The sequence below is a fragment of the Juglans microcarpa x Juglans regia genome, chromosome 3D (assembly GCF_004785595.1).
Source record: "Juglans microcarpa x Juglans regia isolate MS1-56 chromosome 3D, Jm3101_v1.0, whole genome shotgun sequence".
Taxonomy (NCBI): domain Eukaryota; kingdom Viridiplantae; phylum Streptophyta; class Magnoliopsida; order Fagales; family Juglandaceae; genus Juglans; species Juglans microcarpa x Juglans regia.
Window position 1 is genome coordinate 32866140 of NC_054598.1, and position 15479 is coordinate 32881618.

At 38.6% G+C, this 15479-nt stretch overlaps 1 pseudogene; it reads left to right on the forward strand.

Annotated features, from left to right (window-relative positions):
- LOC121255234 overlaps window positions 1-12224 on the forward strand; it is a 47230-nt pseudogene extending 35006 nt beyond the window's left edge.
- The last annotated feature ends 3255 nt before the right edge of the window (window positions 12225-15479 follow it).

Consider the following 15479-nt stretch of genomic DNA (forward strand, 5'->3'; position numbering starts at 1 on the left):
AAGTGATCAATTACTCCGTTTACATTATTCGTCAATTACTTCAAGAATCAAGATATTAATTAATTAATTACTATTTAATCTCAATATACATACATATAATATATATATATATATATATTTATATATATATATTTATATATGTTTGTACTCGAAACTAAACTAATGTCTAATTATGAAGAGGGAAATGCTTATCCCACATGGAAAAGCCATCGAGAAAGGATATCTATTGTGTGTGTGTGTGCGTTTTTTTTTTTTTTTACTTAATGGTAGGAAGTATTTTTTAATAAGTTTGTGATTTTTTGAATTCTTTAAAAAGATTTAAAATATGCTTAAAAAAATGCATTTTACACTTCTCGATTAAAAATCTTGGTACCACCTTTTGGTGGCCCTAACAGTCTCCTTATGAAAAAGCCTATTAACAAGCCGATATATAGGTCAAATCTAGTAACTTCATGCCTACATAACATAATTTGAATTGAAAGATAAAATTTAAAATTTGAATCTTAAGAATCAAATATTAACATTTAAGTAATACGGATGATATATTCTACATACCGACCTAAAAATAGAATAACTCATCTAATTATATACATTGAATCATATTCGACTTTGCAAAAGTGTGATGTCAGTCTAGCCCACTGATGATTCATAGTGACATTCCCTGTCATTTGGTGGAGTACCAGAAAGTTTTAAAGTTGTGATTTGAAATTATTTGGTTTGAAGTATGTTATTTTAATGGTTTTACTATGAATTATGTTATTGGACATGTGGTTTTACATAGAGCCGAACTGCTCTGATACCACCTATAGCGCCTCCGACCCCTATGAAATGAGACACGAGAATCGAGACGCCAGGATGGTGACAACAGGGTCACACATCCCAACGATAGTGCCAAGTGTGTGTACATGCAACAGTGTATAATAAACAATGCAGTGGATAATTAAGTCAACTAAGTACCAGAAAGGTTAATACAATTTAAACAATCAGTAAAAGGTTTAAAAATTATACAGTCATCCAAAATAAATATTTTACAAGTCTCAAACCAAAACGAGTGATCCCAGATCACTCCTCGGGCGGAGCCGAATCCTTAGGCTCACCCTCAGCCTCATCTGCATCGAAATCTGCGTTACCACAAAATGGTACCGCAGGTAAATATAAACTAAACAACTCCGCGATAAAAATACATTAATGCGACCAACATGCATGCATATGATGAAATATGCATTAAATTCAAAAATACTATTTTCCCCGAAAATAGATATTTTCCAACACAAGCCAAAATTTCATTTTGGCCCAAAAATAATATTCCGTCATTTTCCCAGAAAATGACTCAAATCAATAAAACCTCATTTTCCCAGAAAATGAATCACATAAAATCCTTTTAATCAACACACGCTATTTTTCCAGAAAACAGCCCATTATTCCATTAACCAATGCACCATGATCTCCCCTAGGGATCATCCGCACGTCCTGGCTTCGTAGCGATGCTCAGTTCCGCACCCAGCGCGTTCGTGGCCAAGCACCCACTACGCAACGAGCGATGCCCAGTTCCGCGCCCAGTGCATTCGTGGCCAAGCATCCTCTAGCCCCCGCCAGCAGAGGGGCCACAGAGTCGGCACGAGACCATCTCGTCCGATCCCATCGTCGCCCAGCAACAATCCAGGGGACGTCACTCAGTATATTCCGCTCCCGAGTGACCAGAGGAGCTCCACCGAGATAATGCCCCATCCCGGCTTGGGGTCATGATACACACGCACCGAAAATCCTTTAACACATGAAAACCCAGTTTTCATGAAACACATGAACATGCATGCACGTAAACGAAAACCCAGTTTCCTTTACAAACATGATCATGCGTGCAATATGCCATGTACATGAACAACACTAAAACCAACAACCAACAATTCACAATACCAACCAAACACACAACTCCGTCCACAATTCATCCAACCTCCGAACTCCTTGGACTCAGTCCGGTATGTCCAACCAGTTCACAATAATATGAGTTAGTGCAAAATTATATTTAAATCACAATAGTTCTTTGGAAAAATACTTACAGTGCTATATAATAATTTCCGAAGGATCATGGTGGTGCAAAATGTGGCAGCTCAGCAACGAAATAGTATAAAATATACTGTGGCCGTGGGTCTCAAAAACTCACTTTTCAACGGAGACAAACTAATATCCGAAATTGATAGGGTAGGGCCTAGAGAGGTCGGTGAAGCTAGTGGTGGTGGTGGTTGGCCGTGGGTGGCGGCGCAAAGGGTGGAATTCTAGTCAACGAGTCCCAACTACTCGAAATACCTTCCAATCCCATTCTGGCAAGCAAATCAACAGGTGCATTCCCTTATCTATAAATATGCTTTATAGTGAATGTGATCTCCTCTAAAAGGGACATGAATTCCTCCCAATAATCTTCTAGGTACCAAACACCGCATTTAGAAGAGAGAACCCAATCTACTACAATCTTTGAATCTATTTCCAACTCAATTCTTAAAATTCTACATCACCGAACCATTTTTACCCCATTTAGAAATGCCAAAAACTCTGCAAATTTGTTAGTACCATTGCCAAGAGAATGGGAAAAAAAGGAAATCATCTTGCCTTTGTCGTCTCGAATCACACCCCCTGCACCTGCTGCACCCGGGTTTCCCCTACTGCTTCCATCTACATTAAGCCTCAACCATCCGGGTTGAAGCCTTTTCCATTGCACTACATGGACCGGCTTTGTACGACACGGTTTATAAGGGAGGTCTAAACCAGCCAACAACATTTCATCTTGTCTAGACATAGGTTTGACAGCTTTTAATTTCTCACTAATATTCACTATCTAGAATTTAATACTCCTCAGAACTTCCTCCACTGATTCATACTTATTATCCATTCTAACATTGCACCTTCGAGTCCATAAACGCCGAGTAACAAGTGATGGGATGATACCAAGAAGTTGGCCCTTGATCATTGTATTAGAGGCTTTATTAAACCAGTACTGCACTGTTTCTCTCTAGGTGTGATAAGAATGCCTTGCCAACCCCACTTGGGTTGCATATTTATCCCAAATCCCCTTTGCCACCTCCCCAAATGCTAGCACATGATTAATATCCTCATATCCTCCTTTGTCACAACAATCACATCTTGAAATAATAGAGATAACAATTCGACGTAATCTATTATCCACACTAAGAGCATTATTTATACTTTTCTACATAGTTGTCGAAATAAATTTCGTCATACAAGGATGCAAAATCCAATCCCGCCTACATTATCGTAGGAGCTCTCACTCTAACACATTTCCACACACTTTTTATGGAAAAACTTCCATCCTCTTTCCCTACCCATATTAACAAATCATTCCCTTGTTTTTGCCTACCCCAAAAATTCACAATTTCTTCCGATTTTTGTGACCCAACCAGCCTTAGAAGAAGCTCCATATCCCACCCCTCCTCCAACTTACATTCCCTTACTTTAAGCCTTGGAAGCTCCACCACATCCCTTGTTGCACTTATAGGTTCATCACCAAGCCATTTGTCATACCAAAAGGAAACCTCCCCTTCCTTTACTTTCCATTTAGAATGAGCAATAACATCTATAATACCTTGGAACACCATCCTCCAAAATCTGCTACCTTTGTTTGGATTCAAGAGAGAGACATGCTCCTGTTTCACATACTTTGCCATAAAAAAATGTGACCAGAAAGAATCTTCAAATAGGATCCTCCACGCAAATTTCATGTGGAGAGCCTTCTGCATATCATTCAAATCCCTCACCCCAATCCCACCTTCATGGACCGGCTTACACATCATCTCCCAAGCTTTCCAATGTTTCTTTGGTTTTCCTTCAAGAAAGCCCCAAAAAAAAATTATTGAAACATCTGTTATGCATTGTCAAGACAGTTTTAGGGACTTGCAAAATGGATAGAATATGAATAGGGAGACTTCCAAGCACGTGCTTAAGAAGAAGAAGCCTAGCCCCACTAGATAGCATCGAGCTTTCCACCCTCCAACTTTGTCACGAATCTTGCCAACCATCTCATCAAAATGGGAGGCTTTGAGCCTACCTGCAACTATAGGAACTCCCAAATATTTAAATGGCAAAGAGCCTTCAAAAAAACTAGTAGCCTACAAAAAAAAACCTATGCTGTGAAGCAATGATGTCTCTTGAAAAAATAATAGAGGATTTTTCTTTACTCACCCTTTGGCCAGACCTATCTTCATACTTTCCCATGGTAATAGATAAAGCTTTTAAAGAAGGCTTGCTTCCATTCGCAAAGATCACTATATCATCTACAAATAAAAGATGGGAAACAAGCAGAGTCCCTCTTGGGTGATAATAAGCACCAATAGATCCATCTAGAAAATTTTGCCTCAATAGCCTTGACAGTATCTCCTCTACAACTATAAAAAGATAAGGCGAAATAGGATCTCCTTGTCTCAGTCCCCTTTCTGCTTGAAAAAAACCCTTGAGGATACCATTCATAACAACAGAAAACTAAGGAGAGGAAATACATTTGAGACACATACAACAAATAGGCTCCGAAAACCCATATGCCGAAAGAACATGAATCAGAAAGTTCCAATCAACACTATCATACGCCTTTGCCATATCAATTTTTGAAACCACATTGCCTCCCCTACTTGGCTTATTGATGCTTTGAATCAATTCATGTGTCAAACTGATATTCTCAAAAATACTCCTCCCTAGAATAAACGCTCCCTGCTCCTGTGAAAAAATTCTAAGAAGAAAAGGTGACAACCGACCCACTAGAATCCTTGAACAAATTTTGTAAAAAACTGAACAAAGACTAATAGGTCAAAATTTCTCAGAACAATGAGGATTTTTCACTTTAGGAATAAGCACCAAAAAGGAAGAAGAAAAAAAATCTAGGAAATGGTGAACCCTTGAACAGATCATGAACCGCTTCCACAACCTCACCACCAACAATATCCCAACAGGACTTATAGAGACCAAACCCAAACTCATCTGGGTCTGGGCTACTATCAATAAGAACATAAAAAACAACATCCTTAACTTCTTGGATTGAAGGAAACTCTAAAAATTGAGTATTATCAAAATCACTTACCACTTTGTCCACCAAAAAGGATAAATCTAGTAATGACCCTGAGTGAGAAGACTCCAATATTTTTTAAAAAACTCCACTGCACCAAAATGCACTACCTCAGGGGATTGTAGCCATACACCATTACTCAACTTCATCTCTTTAACCACCTTATGGGACCTAGAAGAAACAGCACGAAAGAAACTAGCATTAGTCTCGCCCTGCTCAATCCATGTTTGTTTAGCTTGCTACCCCAACCTAGTTTTTTCCCGACCAACCCATGTAGCTAGCTCCACCTTAGTAGCTACCAAATCAAATTTTGTATCTTCCGAGGGCCCATTCTGAAGTTGTAATTCCAAAACATGAACCCTTTCTTCCAACTGGTGAATATGTGAACCTGTCCACCCAAAAACTTCCTTGTTCCACCGCTTCAACACTCCTTTAAGGAATTTGAATTTTTTAGCCAGCCAGACCATACCCGAGCCAAACTGTGGATTCCTCCAAGCCCCCTTCACACAATCTTGAAAATTGTCATGTGAGAGCCACATATTATGAAATTTAAAAGGATGAAAACCATAGCCCTGGTATTGGATTTTCAAAAAGACCACCATAGGAGAATGATCAGACATAAGTCTTGGAAGATAATTTAAACTAGTTTCATGAAACTTCAGTAACCACGATGAGTTTACCAGAGCCCTATCCAATCTTGCCCAACTCCTATCACTTCCATGGTGACCATTACACCAGGACATGGAATTACCTTCAAACTTCAACTGGGCCAGCCCCACCACATCTATAAAATCATTAAACTCCTTCAAAGCAATAATTGGTCTCGGCCTACCACCTATCCTCTGACCATCACTACTCATGACATTGAAGTCACCCAACACAATCCAAGGAATGGATCCATGCCTCATCTGTGATAAATCTTCCCAAAGCTTCCTTCTTCCCAAATACGTACACTTTGTATAAATAAAGGTACTAACAAACTTAACATTATTCTCCTGAACTACCACAAAAACACTTTGATTAGTTAAACTATCTATGGAAACACATACCCCTTTTTTCCATGGCACCCATAACTTACCTCCGACCTCCTCATTAAAAACACAACCCTCAAACAAGAGCCTTTGTTGTAGAACCTTCATGCGGCTATCATTACCAAATGGTTCAGCAATAGCCACAATGCTAGGTTGTAGCTTCCTTACCAATTTCAACAGCCTTCTCTGAGAGGTGCCTAGCCCTATAAGATTCCAATATAAAACTAGATTCATAAATCAAGTCTTTGAGGCCTGCTCTTGGCCTTAACCGAACTTCGAACTCTATTTCCCACCTTTCCCTCTTATTTCCTCTATCATCAGGATCTGAAAGAACATCTTCTCCCTTTGTAAGTGGTTTAGGCTAATCAAGACTTCCGAATCAGAAAGAAAGGCACCCATCTGCCAACCGCATCCTGAAGCCCCTCACATTGTTGCAAATCTTCCAGCTCACAAATGGCAACTCCACTCTTCTCAATCTCCACTACTGTAATAGCAATACCAGGACCCCTTTCCACTTCCTTCGGTTGGTCTAAGACAAACACCCTGTCTAGCAATAAAAGAGGGTCCATTCCTGCCTGCTCCCGCTCTTCCCCTACCTTTCTGTGCCATAACCTTATCCTTAGAAACAAATATTTCCTCAACTACCTCAGCTCCCAGTGCCAACTTCTGGTCCTCACTATGATACATAGATCCTTCCTCTTCTCCACTAGGTCCCCCACCATTATTTATTCTTTTCACCCATCTCTTCACTTCTCTCCCATTTCCCTGCTGACCTCCGTCTTTTTTATTTGTCATCACTTCTTCCTTTTTACACGTAATTAGATTATGACCTTGCATATTACAGGAAATACAAATTCAAGAAGCGTTTCATAAATTACCTCTTGATAGCGGCTTCCTGGCATTCGCGGCCTCCCAATTCAGAAGCCATCCATAGGCTTCAGAGCTGCATTCATCTAGATACACACACGAGCCCCGTTAGTACGCGTAGCACATCTCGTACTGTTATCACGCTTAATAAACCTCCCAATCGGCAAAGACAGATTCTAAAGAACAGATTCATGGTAGAAATTTAGGGGTAATCCCGAGAAAACCACCCAAACAGGGACCAAGGACGGTTCCATCTCTTCAATGAAATAAGTACTCTATTGGAACATTCGGTAAGGAACCCCATTGACATCACAGGCCTCCCTAGCAAAAGCTTTCAAAAAATCTTCCTCCTGCGCAAATCGAGTAAACACCAGGTGTGGTTTACGCATGCGAGAGACAATCGGTTGTTTATCAAGCCCCAGTTGCTTTGGATGAAGGAACGAATGGCATCAAGACTTGGCCGTTGCCGAAGGAACTTCAGGACCAAAGAAAATCGAAAAGGCAGAGCCGACTTCTCTAATTCTTCCTTAGAGAAAACAATACACATTTCCCCATCAATGATTTTCGGTGGTCGGAGGGGGATCTCCACCTCAGGAAGAGGTAGAGAGGGCTGGGAAACCATGTTCTCAAAGGACTTTGGCCTCCCATGCGGAGGCAGGGGGCCCCGGCGGAGGCCATCCTCTGGGCGGAAGACCTAGAGAGACAGAGTTTTTTTTTTTTTTCGCTTTCCTAATTTCCTATCCATACGAAATGACTTCTTTAGCTATAGCCTTCTTTATATATTCAGGGTCATTAATTTTGGATCGAGCACTGCATGCATGGGGTCTTAGACAAAGTTGTCTGGCTAGGCCGGCCTCAAGTTTGATAGTGAGATGAGATGAGATATTTTTAGACACTACGAAAAAAAGTCTTTTTCCAGCGACAGAAAGTCAGTGCAAAAAATTATTGACGTCAATTTTCTATTGCCGGAACGTCCAATTGTTGAACCAAGTAAACGAATTTCTGGCATTTTTTGTGATAGTGGCAAAGTATTGAGTTTTTTCCAGCGATTACTGGTCGCTGGAAACAGACCAATTTTTGGCGCAAAAATATGTTAAACGATGGTTTTTTTTATTTTTTTGATAATAGAAACTGCTTTCATTAATAAGAAAAGATTACAACATAGAATCTGACCAAACAACTTGTTCAATACATTTGGGATTATAAGAAGCCCACCAAGTTATCAGATCATCTGTATTCCATGCAAGTTTAGCCAACTCATGGGCTGCACCATTGCCTAAACGGCTGTTGTGTTGGATAGAGCAACAAGGAAATCGTAACATTAGTAGCTTAATCTGTTGCACCAGATTGCCGTGGAGGGATCTTGATATGGAGTCACTTTGCACTGCATTCACCATTAGTAAGGAGTCACTTTCTATAACCAAATGAGAGATTCCAAGGGGAAAGCAAAACTGGACGCCTCTCAAAATTGCTAGCATCTCTATTTCAATAGGGTCATTAACATCATTTAGTTGAGGCAATTGTAGCCGGAACAACTTTTTGAGGCAATTGTTTTAGTTGTCATGATATAAAAACTGAAAGGCTTGACGTAAATATATATAATTGTGTTATAGTTTTTTCACTCGAGGTCCTCCGAATCACAGCTACCTCGTGCAGGCCCCACTTCTACAGCGGTTTAATGCAATAAAAGTCCAATATCATAGTCATGCGCGGAGTGGGTCTTCCTCCTGATCTATATATATATGCCTCCATCCTTTAAATTAAAAATCCAGAATCTCTCAGAAGTCTTCCTTTGAATTTAACATAAGAACTTGTATCCTCAAGGAAACACAGTGAGCAATATCAATCGGTTTTCGAAGGATGTTCTTGCAAATTACATGTGTTGTTCTGATATTGTCAGAACTGGCAGCTGCAGCAGTAGCAGCTCCATTACCCAAGCCTAACTGCCTAGATCGGTGCGGAGATGTCGAAATTCGTTATCCATTTGGTACAACAACAGATTGCTCCCTAAATGAAGAATTTTGGCTAGATTGTAACGATTCCTCTAGCCCACCCCAACTACTGTTGGGAAATATAGTTGTCACCAACATTTCCATAGATGGTCAGCTTGATATCATGAATTTTATATCCTTCGAGTGTTTTGAAAACTCAAGCGATGTGCTTGAGTATGACAATGAACCCTCTCTCCGTGTCAGAGATTTCACAATTTCCAACACCAAAAATAAGTTCGTGGCCGTCGGCTGTGACACTTACGCCTTCCTCAATGCTTTCCAATACAATGAACCCTTCTCCATTGGCTGCACCTCTACATGTCAAAGTCCTAGAAATGTCTTCAGCGGATCTTGCTCTGGAATTGGGTGTTGCCAGGTTGACATTCCGAAAGGATTGAAGAACTTTACCTTAGATGCACGCAGCTATAACAATCACACATATGTCATTCAATTCAATCCATGCAGCTATGCTTTTGTGGCTAAACAAGACGGGTTCAACTTCTCCCCTGATTATCTTGTAAGCCTGCGAGGGAATAAGACCTATCCAATGGTTCTTGATTGGGCAATCGGTGATACAACATGTGAATTTGCCAAAAACCAGCCGGGTTACGTATGTGGAAGGAACAGCCAATGTTATAATCCCCCAAACGGTGATGGATATCTTTGCAAGTGCATTAATGAAGGTTACGAAGGAAATCCATACCTAGAGGATGGTTGCCAAGGTACGAGTTTCAAAGCTTCTCCAATAATATTTTAACAAATTAATGAACACGTTCAAATGAAATGAAACTCCAAAGATCAATGTATGCCTGAATTTTGAATTTATTCATATGACGTTCTTGGTTTTGATTGTATATGTCACATATACGTGTATATATAGTATAATCAATTTCCTTATAAAATATTAATGTATTTAATGGCCGGTTCGAAATAGTTCAATCGTTTGTATTATTGCTCCGATAATTCAGATATAAATGAGTGCGAAGCAGACCCGAACTCCTGCAATACCACTACGTCAACATGCAAGAACACTGATGGAAATTTTACCTGTATTTGCCACGACGGATACGAAGGTGATGGGAAGATCACAAGTGGAATAGGTTGCAGACCTACAGCACGGGCCAACAAATCTAGCATTAATATCATTATTCCGCTCGGTAAGTATATATATAATATATTATAATTATTTTTTAACCCAATAATTAGTACATATATAATACCTAATATTCTTATGGCTTTGGATCCCTAGCTACTTGGTCAATGGTTGTGTCAACGGCCGAACTGGCCGGCCTCCTTGGTCAACGTTGCCGGCTGGACATTGAGCACATATTTTCTTATTCTATTCTTATATGTAAAGCACCAATAAAACTCCATTGAGTATTTTTATTTTATATCTTCAAGCTTTTTTACTGTTGAGATTTGATAATATATATTGAATGCAAGAGCTAGCACAATCTGGAAACTAATGATAAATTAAAGGATAATCTTCATTCGTACTCATGTTTAAATCTCTCAAACAGTATTAAAAACACAATAAATATTATAAAATCTACTTTGTATTATATAATTTAGACAAAAAAAATCAATCCAGGCCAGTTTTATACCTTTTTTTTTATAGCTTTTTTCTTTCTTTTTTGCAATATGATGTCATAGACAATTGAACGCAATAAAATTTATTATATTCCCCAGTTTATATAAATGATGACTCTATAGAATCCCAAAACTAAAAGACTACTAATTTTTTAGTAAGGCTAATGATTTTAATTTCAACTAGTCTTCTTTCAGTAGTATATATATTTCGTCGGGCATTTATAACTAATAAAAATTTACTTTCTATTAAGAAATAAAAGGTGGATATTAAAAGTCCCTTAAAAACTTAAAAGGTTTTAAGAAATGAAATTCTCACAGTAATCATTTCCATTTTATGTTGTGATAATCACATACTATGTTTTAACTCAAAGTCTTGAATGAGCTACTTAATTGCCTATTGGATTTGCAGTACCTTTGTTGAATTGTTGGTGCAAACAAAGATAACATGTTTGAATATCCGCAGCTATCAGCATTGGCCTCGTAGGATTGTTTGTGGGAGGTTCTTCAATATATTGTGGACTAGAAAGAAGAAAACTTATCAAGCTAAAAGAGAAGTTCTTCCAACAAAATGGTGGATTGTTGTTACAACAAAAACTCTCAAATTATAGAGCTTCAATGGAGACTGCCAAAATCTTTAGTGCGGAAGAACTTCAAAATGCTACCAATAATTACGATGAAAGTAGAGTTCTTGGCCAAGGTAGCTTCGGAACTGTTTATAGAGGAGTCTTACCGGACAACAAAATTGTTGCCATTAAGAAATCAAAAATTTGTGATAGGACTCAAATTGAGCAATTCATAAATGAAGTTATTGTGCTTACCCAAATTAACCATAGAAATGTGGTTAAGATGTTAGGTTGTTGTCTAGAAACAGAGGTCCCGTTACTAGTCTATGAATTCATCACAAATGGGACTCTTTCTAGCCATATTCATGATAAAAACCTATCATCCTCACTCTCATGGGAAAAACGTTTGAAGATAGCATCAGAAACTGCAGGGGCGCTTGCATACTTGCATTCTTCAACTTCCGTGCCAATTATACACAGAGATGTGAAACCTGCAAATATACTTTTAGATGATAACTATTCAGCAAAAGTGGCTGACTTTGGAACTTCAATTTTGGTCCCTCTTGATCAAACAGAATTATCTACATTGGTGAAAGGAACTTTTGGATATTTAGATCCAGAATACTTTTATAGTAACCAACTTACAGAAAAAAGTGATGTCTACAGTTTTGGTGTTGTTGTGGCAGAGTTACTAACAGGTAAGAAAGCGCTTTCTTTTGATAGGCCTGAAAATGATAGAAGTTTGGCAATGTACTTTAACTCTGCTGTAAAAGAGGATCGCTTGCATCAAATTCTTGATGATCAAATTGTCAATGATGTCAATATTAATGCAATAGATGAAGTTGCTAATATTGCAAAATGGTGCTTAAGTGTAAGAGGGGAGGATAGGCCAACTATGAAGGAAGTGGCAATGGAGCTAGAAGGATTGAGAATTATGGGAAAACATCCATGGGTAAAGGCTGATCTTTATACAGAGGAGACTGAAAACTTGCTTGGGCCACCTATACACTCGTTCAACATTGATGTCTACAATGGTTCTTCCTCTACCATCACAACAGCTGGGCTTGAAAGTATGAGGACCCAAGTCGTGAAACCATTAGATCATGACGGCAGATGATGAGCTAAGTCCATGGCCAATACATACATCATGATCTTCACCAAGTGATCAAATTTATTACTTTTACGTACATTTGTGTGTATCTCTCCTAGTTTTTCGTGTTTGATGTCTCAATTTTCTTGCCGCACACCTTCATTTTCCTTTTTGTAATAAGGCTCCATTATCAATAGATATACCTTAAAGAAATCTTTTAAATGATGTTATCTTTCATTCTTTTTTTGTTATCAATATTACTTATATAGATATTTTGTATATAATCCTTTCTTTTATGGACGTTACTTTGTTACATATATTATATATATTATTTATATGTATATATTTTCAGCTGTGTGTATATATATACACATACTAATTTAATTGGCAAGTTTTCTTACCAATTAGCCAACAGGTTCGCATTGTTGTTTTTCCATCAATTTTATTGTCCATGATCTTGCCGCATGCATGGATTAGGCAGGTTTCCTCCCTAGTTACATACTTGCTTTTGAGGTTTGAATCGTTTTCAAGCATATATAAATAATACTTGCAGATTTGAAATAGAAGATCCATCCTAGATGCAGTAAGCTATTTACAGTTAATTATAAGCTTGTGAAAAGAAAAAAAGAGACGATACTTGGTACCCATTACTCCATTGAAGTAAGGAAATAAGCATACAAGTGGGCCCAATGTATTAATTACTATATATATCATTGATCGTGGCCTAATTATTAAGAACACCTACCTAATTATTGAATATTGCACGCGCTACGTTCACTCGACTTCTAAAAGGATTAATGTTCTGTCACATGCATGATGATTTGGAACATTACCTGCAAACTGTTGAATTTCCTTCTCCTGGTGTGATACGGCCGGATTCAATCATCCGTAAATCGTAATATTTGAAATATGATATATATTACGTACGTACACAAGCAATCGGATTCTGAATATTATATACACATGCACATGCATACATCCATGCATGCAATACGTACGAAGGGATGGGAAATTTAAATAAATAATATTACATGGTCATGAGCCACTTACGTACCGATCGATCAGCATGATATAATACATCCGGCAGCTTTGATCTAGTCTCCAATATGTTGCGGTCATATACAGCCACGATCTTACATTATACATTATATATGGACTTGCGGTATGAAACTATCTGTTCAACGAGGACCCCATATGATCATGACCTTGAAAGCTTACTATGGCCAAGTTGTACGTGTCCTAGTCGCAACCAAATTAATTGTTTGAAATATGCAAAGCGGAAAATATTCTAATGTAATTAATCAAATGAAAATACCATCATAGAGTTTCAAGTGTTAATTCGATTAATGATCATACGTTTGGTCATATTAATTCTACATCATTATATCAAGTGGTTCTCGATGAATATATATGTTAAGGTCCAAGTATTTCCTTAGAGCTTAACGTAGAGTCATATACTAAACATGAAAACACACATCAATATGATAATACCTCTGCTTTATTCCCATAATTACTTGCGGCTTAAATAGCCTTACATGATAAGAACCTAGAATAATACGATAAAGATAAAAACAAAGACTAACCAATAGACTAATGCTCCTTGAGAAATAAAATCTAAATTTTTAAGAGTAGAGGGGGAAAAAAAAAAAAAAAAGGTGAGGATTGGTGAGGGGTCTCCTAGCATTCGCTGAGGAGGATCTCTTGCTCTGGGCAAGGTAGGTCTCCTAGTTCTCAAACTGGGAAGGAAGTATAGTCACAGATTTTTTATTTTTTATTTTTTAAGTTTAGTGGACGCTGGTACGTCAGAAGAGATTATAGAAAAGAGAGGAAACCTCAAATTGACTAAGGGCTAGTTTGGGAGCTGGGACGAAACCCAGAATTTTCAAACTTGTCTCAACTTGAGATGAGATCATATATCCAAACGTACTATTCATAACAACCAGAAGCGAGATATCTGTGTTTTGGAATTTATTTACTATTTATAGACATGACAATACTCTGACAGGTATTAGCTGTTGTCCCTCCTCTGGTTTGTACTTTTTCCTACACATTACTTCTTTCTTCCCTCTTTCAAACTACCCTCCGTTTGTAATGAAGCTGCTGTTCATCTAGGAGTCGACCCATTCAGAGAAAATTTTATGGTGGCAAGGTAAATCGAAAGCGCAGTCCTACGAGAAGCTTTGATCAGAGTTGCGGCCCAGAATTTTGCAGCGTGATTTCTCCTTCATGCCCTAACCAGCGAAACCCAGTTCCCATCTTCGAATCGCATCTCCGCAACCTCTGGAGTGATGCCGTTTCAATTCTCGTTCCCTTTCAGGCACTGTGCTCCAACCCTTTTCCAACCTCAAATCATTCTGTCAAGGGGAATCTCTGCCCTAACCTGTGCATTGGCAGTGTAAACATTATTTACCCCCACCCACTCGAATCTCTACCCCTCTTTCTCTGCCTCTGTTCTTCGTCCTCCTCAGGAAGAGAAGTGACCTCTAGAGCAGACCTGTGGGCTCGCGTGGCTGGCAAATTGTACCAACACACTGTGCTTATTTGTTGACTTTGGCTGTCTCATTGCCCCAAACAAATGGTCTATAAAAATACGGGAACCACTCGAACCAAAGGCACCCCAATTAACAGGTGTAAGTCTCGCAACGACATCCCGAAATGTCACAATAGATGGCTGGCCGTCCATAACTCCACCACCACGAGTCCGAAGACACGCTCCTACCAGGTATTTCTCCATCATATTTCAATTTCCTCAAGTTGGATGAGAAGGTGTTGCAAGCTAAGAAAAATATGGATCAATATTGTCAATCCGTGCTGCGTGTGGAAAAATCTTCAGTAGTTGGAGTTGGTATTAAATAGATGTTGGTGTATTTGTCTGTCGTTCACATGATTAGGCTTCATTTATACAGGTTATATTCATTAAATTTGGAATGGTAGTTTTTGTATTGATGTCTGTATTGTCAATGATTAGTATGTTTTGAGGCCTTCAAATGGTTTTGTATTTTTGATTAGTATGTTTTGAGGCGTTCAAATGGTTTGGTATTTTTGATCAGTATGTTTTGAGGCCTTCAAATGGTTTGGAAAATGTTAACGTATGACTAAACACTTGGGCCATGCATAAATCGAACCATCCCTAAAGAATCTGTTAAGACAGATTGGATGCCAATCTTAGTCTTGGCAAGCTGGACGCTGAAGGCCATATATCACACTCATCCACCCGTGAATGTTGATCACAAATAATGTAGCTGGCCTCACATGATGTACGCACCATACCCATATCCCCAC